We start from the raw sequence: 18,539 nt of genomic DNA on the forward strand, positions 1-18,539 counted from the left end.
GTATACTGTAATCGTCTTTATTTTTCTGGCTTACTTCACTCTGTATAATGGGCTCCAGTTTCATCCATCTCATTAGAACTGATCAAATGAATTCTTTTTAATGACTGAGTAAGATTCCATGGTGTATATGTACCACAGCTTCCTTATCCATTCATCTGCTGATGGGCATCAAGGTTGCTTCCATGTCCTGGCTATTATAAAAAGTGCTGTGATGAATATTGGGGTGCACATGTCTATGGTGAAACAGATCACCAGCTCAGGTTGGATGCATGAGACAAATGCTCAGGCCTGGTGCACTGGGAAGACCAAGAAGGATCGGGTAGAGAGGGAGGTGGGAGGGGGGATCGGGATGGGGATGACATGTAAATCCATGGCTGATTCATGTCAATGTATGACAAAAACCACTACAATATTGTAAAGTAATTAGGGTCCAACTAATAAAAATAAAAGAAAAAAAAAAAAAGACTATCCTTCCTCCACTGAATAGCCTTTGTGTCTTTTCTGTATACATCGGCTTGTGAGCCTATGAATAGGCACATTGTTCTATTCCATCAATGTAAGGGCCTTTTTGTCAACACTCTGTATTAAGGTCATCTTAATAACAGGTACTGTAGTTGCTCAAAATTTCTTCCACATTAAAAAAGAAAAAAATCTGTTCTGTTTCTTTGCTTTTTATACAGACATTTTAAAATCAACTTGTCTATATTTGTGTATATATAAAAGTTTTGCTGAGATTGTTAGAAATTATATTAAACCTATAGGTCTATTTGTGGAAAACTGATACCTTCACTAGGGCTTCTCAGGTAATGCTAGCAGTTAAAAAAAGAAGAAAAAAAAATAAAAACTTGCCAATGCAGGAGGTTTAAGAGTCGCGGGTTCAATTCCTGGGTTATCCCCCAGAGGAAGGCATGGCAACCCACTCCGATATTCTTTCCTGGAGAATCCAATAAAAAGAGGAGTCTGGTGGGCTATGATCCATAGGGTCTTAAAGAATTGGATAAGACTGAAGTGTCTTACCATGCACACATGCACAATATCTTCACTATGCAATCATTGGATCTATGGAATTAGTTATCTCTCAGTTTATTCAGCTTTTCTATTTTTTCTTTTATTAATATTTTGTACTGTTTATCATGCAGAAACTGTTCATTTTTACCAGATTTATGCTTAAGCATTTAATTTCTGAGGAGCAATTTTATTTGGTGCTTTCTTGTTTTGTTTCTGTCCATTTATTTAGAAAAAAATTATGGGCAAATGAGACACCTCAGTGTTATGACAGAGTAAATAAATGTCTATCAATAGTCAAAAATTTTAATCTTTAAATATGAAATAGCCATATGAACATCTAATATACTGGTTTAAGTTGAATACATATTTATTAGATAACCATTACAGGTTGTCACATCTAACTACATACAGCTTTATAACACTAGAAATCACAGTTAGTTTTCTGACCACTTTAAAGTATGAAATGATCGCTTTGTACAGACGTGTACAAAGCCAATAACAGTCACTGTGGGGTTCACTTTAGGCTTCACAGTGGGTGTGTTCATGTGTGTACTTGTGAATCACCTGCAATCATGATATCAAAAATTATACAAAGTATGAATTTGGTTACAAGTTTCTTCTTAATTCCTGTTTCTTTTCATTCCTTTCATAGCACCATAAAAATACAACAGTGGCAAGACTAGTACACAGGGGGCAGAAGTAGTACACTGAAGCTAAACTGTGCATGTAGGTAAAATAAAAACAAAAGCAGAACAAAAATGTCCTTTCCACACAGAGTCAAGGATATATTACATGATGAGCCAGATGTGGATACTTAACAGACGCTAAGACAAGATCTAGTTTTCCCACATTAAGATGGCATTCCAAGCCACTTTTTGTTTGTTTTGTTATGCAAAGTAAAAACAATATACAGCCCCCTCCCTCTGAATAGAGGGAAATGAATATATGTGTTAACATGTCTCTATTTCTTATTTACATATATACATGTCCCTTGAGTGGCTACTGCCCATGTCACCCTGTCTGGATTGGTTAGGCCTAGAGAGCAGAGGTGGCGCGCTCTTCCCTTAGGGAGAAAGTATTAGTTATTTCAAAAATGGCTACAGGAACATGATACATGGATAAAGCTTCAAACCAGGAAGATGAGGTGATTGCTTGTGCTGAGGCCTTCCAGCCTGCCCCCTTGTGCCATGTCCATCCCATGGAGTGGAAGCAGAAACGTGCCTGTGGGCTGGGTGGATGCTTGTCATGGAGAAGTGGCTTGCTGAGGCATCATTTTTGCTGAGGTTACTTATAGCTCCAAGTAGTCATCTGAAAGGGTCAGGGAAGCATCTCCCCAGAGTTCAAAATCGCCCCTACTTGGGGAAGCCATTGTCACCTAAGTGTGTCACCAACCGGGGCTGGTTCCAAGCCCAGATGCCTTGACGCCCCGCCCCCTCTCCCCAATCTCTGCTCCAAAATCACTCTGGATGAGTATGTGCCCAGAGCATGGGCTGCAGGCAACACAGGTCTGGAAAGCTCTTTGCTGAACTTGCTGGTGGAGGTTTGCTTGGGAGGGGACCCAGGAATCCACCTCAGGTGCCGAGCCCATGGCTTCCTCAGAGATGGTTGAGGAAAGCCTGGGTTGTGGGGACCAGATGGACCCTCTGTGCTAGAAAGCTATGGGTAGGTTGATGAACAGAGTGGGGACACCCTGATAACAACCAGAACACACCCAGAGCTTTCTGAGACAGCTTTGCCTGGCAGGAAGCAGGAACTTATAAGGAAGGCACCTGTAGGTGGAGCATCCCAATAGCCTGACACAGCTTGGGCTACGACTCACTGGTCAAAGATGGCCACGTGTTACCTGGCAGTGTGTGTCCCTAGCAGCCAACTGGTGTTGGTTCCCAACAGTGAGTGGCATGGTCTTGGTCTAACTCACCTCACTTACAGCCACCCATGCTCATAGTCTCTTCATCTGCACTAATGGCCCTCCTTGCTTGTTTGTTTTTAAAGGGACTCGATCTTTGTTGTTGAGTCGAGGTGTTTTAAAAACACCAGGAAAGGCTATAACCAGGTAATAAAAATGTTGATTTTATCAAAGACAATACTAAAATATTCACAAAGATATTTACAAAAGCAATTCTTGAAATAATTGGTTTGCATATGGAACACCTAGCTGTTTGAAAAATACCTTGACAACAGGAAAAAGGAAAAGGGGTGGGGAAGGCATGATGGCAACTTTTTCACAGAAAACTGTATGCTGGGTCATCTGGTACATGGCCAGAAGTCAACAGCTTGGGCCAATATTCCAGTCAAATCCAGAGGAGTGCTGAGGTCCCTACCTGCAACAGAGAGGGAGACCAAAAACAGACAGTACATGGGGGAGCAGGAGAGAGCCCCAGGCAGCAGCAGTAGAGGAGCACAACGAATTTACAGACGAGACTCTGGTGACCCGATGGCTCAGCATCACAGGCCACGTGGATTTGACAGCATAGGAAGTCTGGAGCAAAACAGACCCACAAAAAGTTACCCTGAAGAGTCCAAGAGCAAGCAGTTGGCTGGATGGAAAAGTCCAAATGGTATACTTCTTCCCCTCGGTTCTTGTCTCATGAGAACGACAGGCTACTTCTACCTCAAACAGGCAAGATTGTATTGAGCAGGCAGCATTCCTAATGTCAAAATAATAACACCACAGGAATAAAGCATGCAGCAAGTGAACATCCAACAGACAGTTGCAGGTAGACCGTCAAAGACACTCTCGGCTTCCCTTTATATACTTTTTGTCTCCTCCCCCCCCCCCCCCCCCCCCGCCCCCCGACCCCGGTCTCCCCTCCAGGGGACCTGATTGGTTATGCTCTATGCAAAATAGGTAATGGTAAAAGCGTCTGCCTGATTGGTTACATCCAGGACCAACCAGGGATTAGGGTGTGTTTTCTCGGGTTCAGTTCAGTTCATATCAGTCGCTCAGTCGTGTCCGACTCTTTGCAACCCCATGAGTCGCAGCACACCAGGCCTCCCAGTCCATCACAAACTCCCGAAGTTTACTCAAACTCATGCCCATTGAGTCTGTGATGCCATGCAGCCATCTCATCCTCTCTCATCCCCTTCTCCTCCTGCCCCCAATCATTCCCAGCATCAGGGTCTTTTCCAATGAGTCAACTCTTCGCATCAGGTGGCCAAAGTATTGGAGTTTCAGCTTCAGCATCAGTCCTTCCAATGAACACCCAGGACTTATGTCCTTCAGGATGGACTGGTTGGATCTCTGTGCAGTCCAAGGGACTCTCAAGAGTCTTCTCCAACACCACAATTCAAAAACATCAATTTTTTGATGCTCAGCTTTCTTCACAGTCCAACTCTCACATCCATACATGACCACTGGAAAAACCATAGCCTTGACCAGATGGACCTTTGTTGGCACAGGACTGTCTCTGCCTTTTAATATGCTACCTAGTTTGGTCATAACTTTCCTTCCAAGGAGTAAGCATCTTTTAATTTCCTGGCTGCAGTCACCATCTGCAGTGATTCTGGAGCTCCCCAAAACAAAGTCTGACACTGTTTCCACTGTTTCCCCATCTATTTCTCATGAGGTAATGGGACCAGATGCCATGATCTTAGTTTTCTGAATGTTGAGCTTTAAGCCAAATTTTTCACTCTCCTCTTTCAGTTTCATCAAGAGGCTCTTTAGTTCCTCTTCACTTTCTGCCATAAGGGTGGTGTCATCTGCATATCTGAGGTTATTGATATTTCTCCCAGCAATCTTGATTCCAGCTTGTGCTTCTTCCAGCCCAGCATTTCTCATGATGTACTCTGTATATAAGTTAAATAAACAGGGTGACAATATCCAGCCTTGAGGTACTCCTTTTCCTATTTGGAACCAGTCTGTTGTTCCATGTCCAGTTCTAACTATTGATTCCTGACCTGCATACAGGTTTCTCAAGAGGCAGGTCAGGTGGTTTGGTATTCCCATCTCCTTCAGAATTTTCCACAGTTTACTGTGATCCACACAGTCGAAGGTTTTGGCGTAGTCAATAAAGCAGAAATAGATGTTTTTCTAGAACTCTCTTGCTTTTTCAATGATCCAGCGGATAATGCCAATTTGATCTCTGGTTACTCTACCTTTTCTAAAACCAGCTTGAACATCTAGAAATTCTCGGTTCACGTATTACTGAAGCCTGGCTTGGAGAATATTGAGCATTACTTTACTAGCGTGAGAGATGAGTGCAATTGCGCGGTAGTTTGAGCATTCTTTGGGATTGCCTTTCTTTGGGATTGGAATGAAAACTGACCTTTTCCAGTCCTGTGGCTACTGCTGAGTTTTCCAAGTTTGCTGGCATATTGAGTGCAGCACTTTCACAGCATCATCTTTCAGGATTTGAAATAGCTCAACTGGGATTCCATCACATCCACTAGCTTTGTTCCTGGTAATGCTTTCTAAGGCCCACTTGACTTCACATTCCAGGATGTCTGGCTCTAGGTAAGTGATTACACCATTGTGATTTTCTGGGTCATTAAGATCTTTTTTTGTACAGTTCTTTTGTGTGTATGCTTGCCACCTCTTCTTAATATCTTATGCTTCTGTTAGGCCCATACCATTTCTGTCCTTTATTGAGCCCATCTTTGCATGAAATTTTCCCTTGATATCTCTAATTTTCTTGAAGAGATCTCTAGTCTTTCCCATTCTGTTGTTTTCCTCTATGTCTTTGCATTTATTGCTGAGGAAGTCTTTCTTGTCTCTCCTGGCTATTCTTTGCAACTCTGAATTCAAATGGGAATATCTTTCCTTTTCTCCTTTGCTTTTTGTTTCTCTTCTTTTCACAGCTATTTGTAAGGCCTCCTCAGACAACCATTTATCCTTTTTGCATTTATTTTCCATGGGGGTGGTCTTGATCTCTGTCTCCTGTACAATGTCATGAACCTCTGTCCATAGTTCACCAGGCTGTCTGTCTATCAGATCTAGTCCCTTAAATCTATTTCTCACTTCCACTGTATAGTCATAAGGGATTTGATTTAGGTCATACCTGAATGGTCTTGTGGTTATTCCTACTCTCTTCAGTTTCAGTCTGAATTTGGCAATAAGGAGTTCGTGATCTGAGCCACAGTCAGCTCCAGGTCTTGTTTTTGCTGACTTTATAGAGCTTCTCCATTTTTGGCTGCAAAGAATATAATCAATCTGATTTCGGTTTTGGCCATTTGGTGATGTCCATGTGTAGAGTCTTCTCTTGTGTTGTTGGAAGAGGGTGTTTGCTATGACCAGTGCATTCTCTTGGCAAAACTCTGTTAGCCTTTGCCCTGCTTCATTCCATACTCCAAGGCCAAATTTGCTTGTTACTCCAGGTGTTTCTTGACTTCCAACTTTTGAAATCCAGTTCCCTATAATGAAAAGGACATCTTTTTTTGGGTGTTAGTTCTAAAAGGTCTTGTAGGTCTTCATAGAACCATTCAACCTCAGCTTCTTCAGTGTTACTGGTTGGGGCATAGGCTTGGATTATCGTGATATTGAATGGTTTGCCTTGGAAATGAACAGAGATCATTCTGTCGTTTTTGAGATTGCATCCAATTCCTGCATTTCAGACTCTTTTGTTGACTATGATGGCTACTCCATTTCTTCTAAGGGATTCCAGCCCACAGTAGTAGATATAATGGTCATCTGAGTTAAATTCACCCATTCCTGTCCATTTTAGTTCACTGATTCCTAGAATGTCGACATTCACTCTTGCCATCTCCTGTTTGACCACTTCCAATTTGCCTTGATTCATCGACCTAACAGTCCAGGTTCCTATGCAATATTGCTCTTTACAGCATCGGACCTTGCTTCTATCACCAGTCCCATCCACAACTGGCCATTGATTTTGCTTTGGCTCCATCCCTTCATTATTTCTGGAGTTATTTCTCCACTTATCTCCAGTAGCATATTGGGCTCCTACCGACCTGGGGAGTTTCTCTTTCAGTGTCCTATCATTTTTCCTTCTCATAGGGAGTGGTAGCAGCATTCACCTGATTGATTACACCCAGGACCAGAGCTTCTCATGCATGTTCTCAAATTCCCCTTTTATGTGTCATTTTTCCCTCTCTCTGTGTGGTTTCTCACACCCATGTAAGGTCATAATAGTGTCAGCTAGGGTCTTTCTCTTCCCCCTCATCCCACCCACTACCCAGGCTGGGCCTTGGCCTGAGTCAGTGGTTCTTGAGTCATCCTGGCTTGGAGGAGGCCCTGACTCTCATTTCCACCAGTCCCTAAGGAAGAGGGTGAATGGCTCACCCACTCCCAAACACAGAATCTTGTCTTTTTCCTCCACTTTCTGAGAGTGTCTACAGGCTATCTTGGCTTAGCAGTCTGGGGCCAAAGGGATAACCTTGGCCCCTGAAGAGTTCTCTTGCCCAGTGGTTTGTGCTTTTCTGTGGTGGGGGTTGCTGAGGGGAAGGGGATGAGGCTGGGCAGGCCATTCTCATTATCACCAACCACGACTTCTCTTCCAAAGGTCAGGGCTGCCAAGGTCTGGGACACCCTCTCTCAGGTTCAGAGTCACTTGGAGAAGGTTCTGTGCCAGGAAGCAGAGAGGCTGGGTTACAGTTTAGAAGCTGGAAGAATCTGGGAGGCACTGGAGGGTCATCTGGAAACCACCATCTGCGTGTGCCCCCTCCCTGGGTTGGTGCCACATCTCGAGGGTCATCTGCAGGCCTGCTCTGGGCGTGGGGTCCAGACCAGCACTGCCTTCACAGTGCACCCTCCTGCCCCTCAGCTCTGAAAGCTGTGGCAGGAGCAGTCCAAGGGCATAGGTTCCCAGTGGGGAAGTGTGGGGGGCAGATGGGGAAGGAGGCCAAGTGGGGAGGGGTGGCTCCAATGTAGGGGTGGGCTTCAGTTGTTCTCAAAGAGGTTCAGGAGATCATCGTTATTTTTGATAGGCAGGTCGGATGGGGATCCAGATATGAGAGGTGCTTATCAGGGTTTATGAGTTCTGGAAGGAGATTCGGCAAAGGCTCTAGGACGTTGGAAGCTCCCTGCTCTCTGACCTGACCCTCTAAGGCTAGGGAGGGGTTGAAGGTCAAGTTGCTGTATGGATGGTTGCTGGGAGCAGCTTGTGGCAGTTGCCGGGAAAGGTTCACAGGCGGAACCCCACTGTGATGTAGTAAAGGCCCTGAGTGACTTTTGGGGTATTGGAGGTGCAAACCATTTTATGGAGGGATGAGGCTGGTCAGAACTGCCAGTGTGTGGCATAGTCTCCTGCGTGGGGTGGTGACTGAGGGGCTTCTCTGTGGTGGCCATATTGTTGGGCATGTCCGAGGGTTGGGAGAGCTGGGGAGCTATGCATGAAGTTGTTCATGGGCTTCCTGCTGGGGTTGTGAGGAGGAAGTCAAAATTGCCATGGCCTCATAGTTTTTGCCTTGGCTGCTGTATTCACTGGAGGTGGTGTTCCTGGGCAGAGATGGGAGTGGATAGGGGGATGGGCTGGGGCCTAGGGCTGCAATTGTTGAGGGTGGGGGACCCCTTCCAGAGCCGAAAGCTGGGCTCTTGTATAACACACTTGGAAATGAATTGTCTGAGGAGACATATGTGCTGGCAGAGCAAGAGATTTTATTGGGAAAGGGCACCTAGATGTAGAGCAGTAGTAGGGTAAGGGAATACAGAAGAACAGCTCTGCCTTGTGGCTCGCAGTCTTGGGTTTTCTGGTGATGGGATTAGTTTCCAAGTTGTCTTTAGCCAGTCATTCTGACTCAGAGTCCTTCCTGGCCGGCCAGTTGATGTTCATCTGCCAGTCATCAAGGTGGTAGCACTGGACTGGCAGCTCCAGGTCAGATCTCCACACCAGCATCAGGTTGTGGACCATCGGCTGCAGGTGAAACATGTGGTTGCTGATGGCCAGGTTGTGTTTCAGGTGGAAGGGCACAGCATCACGCTGTCCTGCACGGGGAACATGAGCCAAAGCTCATCATTGTGGTTGGCTGGGGGCAGCATCAGAGTATTCATATTTAGCTTGATTTGGCCTGATGGCAGGTGGGAAGGGTGGTTTAAAGTCTTGAATGAGGGACAGATATGGGAGGATGCTGCTTCCATAGGTCGTGGGGAGCATGGGATTTCCTAGAACAGGTGAGAGGCCTGGGAGGCCTATTGACGTTTCCTTGTCTGTAGTTGCTGTAGCTGCTTCCAGAGAAGGTATTATTTTGTCCAGTAAACTGTTCTGGATTGTAACACTGACCCATGTTGACCGGGGTGGGGGTGGGTGGGGGTGGGGGGCAGGTACTGCTCCGTGCTCAGCTGGCTGGGCATTGGCTGCTCCCTGGGGTAGTTGGAAGAGATGAATGGCCTCAGGGGGTTGGGGTGGGGAACTGGCTATTTGGTCCATACTGCTGGTTTCCATAGTTGGGCTCTCCAGGGTATGGCCTTTTTATACTCTGAATGGGAAGGGACTGGAGCCGGGGCCCTGGTAGATTTGCTGGGGCATCCACTACCCATGTGTGCCAAAGGGGCTGATACTGGACAGTGGGGTTGGTTCATGCCCATGGGAGGGCCACTCATCCCCGAGGGTGTCAAGCCAGCCGGCATGCCTGTGGGGTTCATGTTGCCACCCCCCGCCCCATGGAGGCAGATCCCCCAGCCCCGGGCTGGTTCATGAATTGGCTGTTAAACACTTGGGTGGGACCCATCAGTCCATACTGGTTTTTACCCTTTTTCTGTGTTTCTTGCGAGGTTGTCACAGTGGCATTTTAACTGTGGCTGCTTCCATGGCTGCTACTGCCACCACTGCAGCAGTTGCCAGCCGAGGAAATGGCCCCAAAGCCCCCACTGCCGGGGTAGTAGGACCGAGTGTATGTTCTCTGTGGGATGTAGGGCTGAGTGGGGCCGACCTTGGCCAAGAACTGCGGCTGCTGCCCTGCAAACTGTGGGGAATTGAGCCCAGGGTTGCTGGTGCCCGTGCCCAATGCCATGGAGTTGCAGCCTGGATTCATGGGGTTGTTGGCATTGGCCATAGGGTTCCTGAGGACCTGACTCTGGGATATGTTGGTCACTTCCCAAACCATGGTGACCACGGAGAGGGAGCCAGGAGGTTGGTTGGTGTTCTGCTGCCATGGGACAGAGTCACAGGGGAACTACTCATCATTGTGCGCCAGAGTGGGTTTCATGGCTCTCATGGAATTGAGGGGGTTGCTGCATGGGGAGTTTGCCTGGAGGGGATCGCTCTGGCGACTCTTCTGATGTCAGAGCAGCAACAGGCGGCCAAGCTCCTCTCAGCAGGAGGACAGCAGGGCTGGAAGTTGCACTGGTGGCGATCCTGCCCTGGTACCCGCAGTGGGCTGGGGCCAGACCCAGGTCGGCCGAGCCGGCAAGGAACAAAGGCTGCGCACAGGCAGCAGGCGCCGCCGCCAGGGTGATGGCGGCAGAGCGGGGACCCTGGTGGCTCTGACAGCTAGTTCTGCGCTGCCAGCTCTGAGGGCGCTTTTGGCTACTGCGCTCCGGCGCTCACACTCCCTGCTGCCAGTCACTGCAGCCGCCTTCCAGCTTCCCTACCTCACACATCAGTTATTCATCGTCGGTCTCCAGCTTCCTGGGCGAGGCCAATCACAGGCAGAGGCTCTGTTGATGGGACCGCCACTGCTGCCTAGGAGGCAGCCAGCCAGCCATGCGTACGGGCAAAGCTACATCTGTTGGGGACGGGGATGGGGCGGGGGTGCGCGGGGAGCGGGGACACACGGGGCACACCAGGGAAATTTCCTAGAGCCCGCGACCCGGAAGGCGCTCCAGCAACCCGCCAGCTTGACCACCCACCTTTCCTGTGCCTGCTTGGGGCTGAGGGCTCCCAGTGCTGTGTTTTTGTTTCCATGTGTTCGTTGCTAGTATTTAAATACGTGATTGCTCTGCAGTTTGTAGGTCCTCTGTTACACAGCTCTATGGTGGGGTTAACGGCGATCTCCTCCAACTGAAAAGGTCAGTTTTCATTCCAATCCCAAAGAGGGACAATGCCAAAGAATATTCAAACTACTACACAATTGCACTCATTTCACATGCTAGCAAAGTATGCTCAAAATTCTCCAAGCCAGGCTTCAACAGTAAGTGAACTTTGAACTTCTAGATGTTCAAGCTAGATTTAGAAAAGGCAGAGGAACCAGAAATCAAATTGTCAACATCTGTTGGATCATAGAAAAAGCAAAAAATTCCAGAAAAAAAAAAAACATCTATTTCTGCTTTATCAATTACACCAAAGCCTTTGACTGTGTAGATCACAACAAACTGTGTAAAATTCCTCAAGAAATGGGAATAACGGGAGACCTTACCTGCCTCCTGAGAAATCTGTATGCAGGTCAAGAAGGAACCATTAGAACTGGACATGGAACAATGGACTGGCTCAGAATTGGGAAAGGAGTACATCAAGGCTATATATTGTCACCCTGCACATTTAACTTATATGCAGAGTACTTCATGAGAAATGTCAGGCTGGATGAAGCACAAGCTGGAATCAATATTGCCAGGATACATATCAATAACCTCAGATATGCAGATGACACCACCCTTTTGGCAGAAAGTGAAGAGGAACTAAAAAGCCTCTTGATGAAAGTGAAACAGGAGAGTGAAAAAGCTGGCTTAATACTCAACATTCAAAAAACGAAGATCATGGCATCTGGTCCCATCCCTTCATGACAAATAGATGGGGAAACAATGGAAACAGTGACATAGTTTATTTTTTGGGACTCCAAAATCACTGCAGATGGTGACTGAAATGATGAAATTAAAAGACACTTGCTCCTTGGAAGAAAAGCTCTGACAAATCTAGACATATATTAAAAGGTAGTGACATTACTTTGCTGATAAAGGTCTGTGTAGTCAAAGCTTTGGTTTCTCTAGTAGTCATGTATGGATGTGAGAGTTGGACCATAAAGAAAGCTGCGTGCTGAAGAACTGATGTTTTTGAACCGTGATGTTGGATAAGACTCTTGAGAGTCCTTTGGACTGCAAGGAGATTAAACCAGTTAATCCTAAAGGAAATCAGTCTTGGATATTCATTGGAAGGACTGATGCTGAAGCTGAAGCTCCAATATTTTAGCCACCTGATGCAAATAACTGACTCATTGGAAAAGACCCTGATGCTGGGAAAGATTGAAGGCAGGAGGAAAAGGGGACGACAGAGGATGAGGTGGTTGGATGGCATCACTGGCACAATGGACATGAGTTTGAGCAAGCTCCGGGAGTTGGTGATGGACAGGGAAGCCTGGCATGCTGCAGTCCATGGGATTGCAAAGAGTCAGACATGACTGAGAGACTGAACTCATACTGAAATATATGATTGATTCTGGAATTTTACTCCTGTCCCACAGTATCTTTGAACTCACTTATTAAAGCTAGGAGGATATTTTTAAGAATCACTAGTACATTCTGTGTAAATGGTAGTGCAATTTTTAAAGATGGAGACTTTAATTATATTTCTTCCTTTCCAAACTGCATGCTTTTTCTTTTCTTTCCTTATTGCACAGACTAAACTTCCATTACTATGTTTAACATGAATGGTGATAGCAGATATCCTTGCCTTGTTCTCAGTCTTAGAATAAGAGCATGAAGATTTTTACCACTAACATGATAATAGTTTTAGCTTTTTTAGCCTGGTGATATGGTGGATTATGCTGATTTATTAATGAATATTGATTGTCTTGCCTCCTTTAAATAAACCCCACTTGATTGATTGTAGTATATAATTACTTTTTATATTGCTGTTTTATTTGGTGATATTTTCTTGAGGATTTTAGGGTCAAGTTTAAGAGATATATTGGTCTGCAGACTATATATATAGAGTCTGATTTTGGCATCAGGGTATACTGGCTGCATAAAATTAGCCAGTTTTTTTTTTTTTTTTTTTTTTTTTTTTTAGTGTAAAGGAACTAAATGTTGATTAATAATTGACCAATGAACCAAAGGAAAGAAAATATGAAGATGCAAAGGGAAAATATATAAAAATAAGGAAGAGATTAAATGGATATATCTCTTTGAATTTTCAAACAGTCTGTGAAAATAGCAGAGTTGTGATAGCCCAGGACTGGAGAATCCTAAATAGATAAATGAATCCCCTTAAGAGCACTAATTCTGTAAGAATAATTTCTTTAGTAACAGTGATCCCTAGTTTCTTATTGTAAATTTTTCTTCTTTTACTGTTTTTTTTTTTATTTCCTTCAATGAATACCTTTCATTTTGTAAAGAGATGTTTTTCCTCAACAAGAAAGGAAGCAAAATGCAAATTCCTCTACTCTGTCAACAAATTTTGTAATGTTGTATTGACACTTCCCCCTTTAAAACATCAATTCTTAATATATAAGCATACAGTATTTCAGTTCAGTTCAGTTCAGTCAGTCAGTCGTGTCTGACTCTTTGTGACCCTATGAATTGCAGCACGCCAGGCCTCCCTGTCCATGACCAACTCCCGGAGTTTACTCAAACTTATGCCCATCGAGTTGGTGATGCCATCCAGCCATCTCATCCTCTCTCATCCCCTTCTCTTCCTGTCCCCAATCCCTCCCAGCATCAGGGTCTTTTCCAATGCGTCAACTCTTCGCATGAGGTGGCCAAAGTATTGGAGTTTCAGCTTCAGCATCAGTCCTTCCAATGAACACCCAGGACTGATCTCCTTTAGGATTGACTGGTTGGATGTCCTTGCAGTCCAAGGGACACTCAAGAGTCTTCTCCAACACCACAGTTCAAAAGCATCAATTTTTCGGCGCTCAGCTTTCTTCATAGTCCAACTTTCACATACATACATGACCACTGGAAAAAAACAAAGCCTTGACCAGATGGACATTTGTTGGCAAAGTAATGTCTCTGCTTTTTAATATGCTATCTAGGTTTGTCATAACTTCCCTTCCAAGGAGTAAGCATCTTTTAATTTCTTGGCTGCAGTCACCATCTGCAGTGATTTTGGAGCCCCCCAAAATAAAGTTTGACACTGTTTCCACTGTCTCCCCATCTATTTGCCATGAGGTGATGGGACCAGATGCCATGATCTTAGTTTTCTGAATGTTGAGCTTTCAGCCAACTTTTTCACTCTCCTCTTTCACTTTCATCAAGAGGCTCTTTAGTTCATCTTCACTTTCTGCCATAAGGATGGTGTCATCTGCATATCTGAGGTTATTGATATTTCTCCCAGCAATCTTGATTCCAGCTTGTGCTTCTTCCAGCCTAGCGTTTCTCATGATATACTCTGCATATAAGTTAAATAAGCAGGGTGACAATATCCAGCCTTGAGGTACTCCTTTTCCTATTTGGAACCAGTCTGTTGTTCCATGTCCAGTTCTAACTCTTGCTTCCTGACCTGCATAAAGGTTTCTCAAAAGGCAGTTATTTCAAAATAATTAGAAGTATGTTACATTTTCCTATGACTGATTTTGGTGGAATATCAGCAACACTGAAGGAGAATACTTTTAAGAAGTAATTTTGGTTTAGAAGTAGAGTAGAAACTGATGAATTGATCCAACGAGTTTAAGCAGCAAAGACAAATCTCATGGTACAAATATTAGCTGAAGTGATGACACACAAATTCTTTATGCAATTACTGACATCCTTGCAACTGTCTGACCTACATACTATAGTTTTTACATACCATTTAGAAAAATGCATTTGAAACTGAATATTTTTAAGAAAAATACAAATAAATATTATGTAATAAATGGTAAACAATTATAACTTGGTAGCCATTTTACCAGTTATACTTTTCAATCATATATCCTTTTATAGTCTATGTAAAAATTGTTACATCTGTCACATGCACACACTTGTTTCAACACTAAAACTTTCTTATCCAGCTGGAGTTGATGTCTGACTTACCTATACTTTAGTTAAGCTAAGTAAACATCTCACACTGGAAAAAAAATGTTTGGGCTTGGATTGTGATCATTTTTAACTTAAACATAATTTTATTTAATTTCTTTTTTTGTGGATATTTGCCAACTTATGGACTTGTGAGCAAAGACAATTTTTTTTTTTTTTTGTATCCTGTTGGGGTGTTAATGCAGCAGTATTGTGGTAAAATATAGCAAATAATTCTAACAATTAACAGGATTATTTTGTAAACACAAGAAATAATATAAAAAGCTCTCATTTGTTTAATTAGTGGCATTTCCTTCTGAAAATATAGCTTATCTGTAATCATTATCATAATTTATAGTAGATTAATATTATTATCTATTCTAAAGGATTTTTCAAATTTGGTCTTATTTTTTAAAATTGACTTACATTTCTTAGAGTGACAGAATGACAAAAAAAATTTTCAAGCACACACATGTATAGCATTATAATAAAATTTTGTAGAAAGTAAGACATGTGAACTATTTGTTTTAATTAAAATGAAACACAAAATTTCTCTTTGCTAAGATGTGAACAATACTATAGATCAGTTGTAACTCACCGACATGTACAGAATATTCCACCAAACAACAGCAGGATGCACTTTTTTCTCAATTGCATATAGAGCATTGTCTAGAATTAGTCAAAAGACAGGCAACAAAACAAATAAGTTTTAAAACATTAAAATCCCTACCAAATTATAAATAGTATATTTTTGTAGATCTATAACTGAAAAAAAAAAATTATATCTATGTTTGAGATGCAAAAGACTCTGAATAGCCAAAGCAACTTTGAGAAAGAAAATCAGAGCTGGAATAATCAGGTTACCTGACTTCAGAGTATACTATAAAGCTATGGTAATCAAAACAGTATGGTATTGACACAAAGACAGACTAATAGAACAAAGGAACAGGATAGAAAGCCCAGAAATAAACCCAAACACCTATGGTCATATAATTTATTACAAAGGAGGCAAGAATATAGAATGAAGAAAAGGCAGTCTCTTCAATAAATGGTGCTGGATACACTGGACAAATACATGGAAACAAATTAAGTTACAGCTTTCTCTAATACCGTACACTTATATAAACTCAAGCTGGATTAAGACCTAAATATAGGGCCAGATACTATGATACTATTAGAGGAAAACTCAGAACACTCTCTGACATAAATTGTAGCAATAACTTTCTGGATTCACTTGCTAGAGTAATGAAAATAAAGGGATCTAATTAAACTTTTAAACTTTTGCACCAGCAAAGGAAATCATAAACAGATTGAATAGACAGCCTGCAGAATGAGAGAAATCATTTGGAAATGATGCAAGCATCAAGATATTAATCTTTAAAATATACAAACAGCCCAAACAGGTCAATATAAAAAAAGCAAACTCCCCAATCAGAAAATGGGTAGAAGATCTATATCACCATTTCTCCAAAGAAGTCATATTAAAGTCAAAAGGTACATTTAAAGATTTTAAGCAGCACTGATTAGAGAAATACAAATGGGAAACTGCAATGAGGTATCACATCACTCATTCAGAATGTTCGTCATCAAAAAGTTAATAAACAATAAATGCTGGAGAGGGTGTGGAGAAAAGGAAACTCCTACACTATTGGTAAGAATGTATATTGATACAACCACTATAGAGAACAGTATGGAGGTTCCTTTAAAAATTAAAAATAGAGCTTCCATATGATCCAGCAATCTCAATCCTGGGTATATATCTGGAGAAAATCATGGTGCAAAAGATACCTGTACCTCAATGTCCATTGCAGCAAGATTTACAAAAGCAAGGACATGAAAGGAACTTAAGTGTTCATCGACAGATGAATGAATAAAGAAGATGTGGTACACATATACAATGTACTCAAGCATAAAATGAATGAAATAATATCGTTTGCAGCAACAAGGATGGATAAAATAAGTAAGACAGAGAAAGACAAATATCATGTGGTAATACTTATATGAGGAATCTAAAAAAGAGGATACTAGTGAATTTATTTACAAAACTGAAACAAATTCACAAACTTAAAAACTTTTGGTTACCAAAGGGAAAAAAAAACAAAAAAACTTTTGGTTACCAAAGGGTAAAGGGGGGGTACATCTTTAATAACTTTCATGGGAAAATAATCTGAATAAAAATAGATATATTTATATGAATAACTCAGTCATTTAGCTCTACACCTGAAACTAACACTGGATTGTAAATCAACTATAATCAAACCAAAAAATAAAAAATAAATAAAAAATAAAAAAATAAATGACACATTAATAACAAGAAAATTAAAAAAGTAAAAATCTCACTGGAAAAGTTTGTTTATAGCAAAAATAGCAAATCAATCATTTGATATGCAAGTATGAAGGATAAAAGGCAAGTGTAGTAAAATTAAGATTACAATAGTTTAAGTTAAGAAATGCAGGAAATAGAAAGATACAAAATGTGACATCAAAAACAAATTGAAGAATGAATAGAAAAATATAAAGTTTTGAAATGTGTTTTAATGTAAATTGCTATCAACTTAAAACAGATATAGCGTGTTTATAAATTCATATGGTGTTATATATGAACCTCACAGAAAGTAAAAGCTTACAGTCAATACACAAAATAAAATGAGAAAATATTTACACATAATACTAAAGAAAATAATCAAATCGTATGGGAAGAAGAAGAACAAAGAAACAGAAAGGAGCTACAAAAACAGCCAGAAAACAATGAATAATGTGGTGATAAGTACATTTGACAATGATGTGAAGTTGCTCAGTCATGTCCAACTCTTTGCAACCCCATGTACTGTAGCCTATCAGACTCCTCCATCAGTGAAATTTTCCAGTCAAGCGTACTGGAGCGGGCTGCCATTTCCATATCCAAGGGGATCTTCCCCACCCAGGGACGTCTGCTGGGTGCAATGTGGGCCTCCCACATTGCAGGCAGACAGTATACCATCTGAGCCAACTATCAATAATTATATTGCAATGTAAATAGATTACATTCTCCAATCAAAAGACATAGAGTCGCTGACTGGATAATAAAACAAAGACCCATCTATGTGTGGCTTATGAGAAACCCATTTTAGATATAAAAACGGAGAGATTGAAAGTGAAGGGATGTAGATAGATGTTTTCTGCAAATGGAAATGAAAAGAAACATGGTGTAGCTATACTAACATCAGACATAACAGTCCTTAAAACAAAGACTACATTAAAATGCAAAGAAAAGCATAACATAATAATAAAGAGGTCAATCTAGCAAGAAAATATAGCATTTATAAATGTATATATGCATCTAACATAGGAACACCACAATACATCAAGCAAATATTAACATATTTAAAGTAAAAAAAAAAATAAAAACTAATGCAATAATAATAATAATACTTTAACATTCCACTTCCATCAATGGATAGGTCACTAGGACAGAAAATTGTTAGAGAAATTTTGGCCTTAAACACCACAGCAGACCTAATGAACTTAATAAATATATATGAAAAATGTTCCATTCAAAAGCCACAGAATATATATTCTTCTGAAATACACATGAAACATTTTTAAAAACAAATCAAATTTCAGGCCACAATACAATTCTACATAAATTTGAGAAGATTGAAATCATAGCAAGCATCATTTCTGACCACAATGCTATGAAACCTGAAATAAAATACAAAAAATTTAAAGACAACAAATATATGGAGGTTAAACAACATGCTACTAAATGATCTATGGGTCACCAAAAATATCA

General features: G+C 41.8%; 1 pseudogene; it reads right to left on the reverse strand.

The window, feature by feature from the left end:
• Positions 1-7,843: 7,843 nt before the first annotated feature.
• Positions 7,844-15,371, reverse strand: LOC122690415 (annotated as a pseudogene).
• Positions 15,372-18,539: the final 3,168 nt, after the last annotated feature.

Source organism: Cervus elaphus, chromosome X (assembly GCF_910594005.1).
Source record: "Cervus elaphus chromosome X, mCerEla1.1, whole genome shotgun sequence".
NCBI lineage: Eukaryota > Metazoa > Chordata > Mammalia > Artiodactyla > Cervidae > Cervus > Cervus elaphus.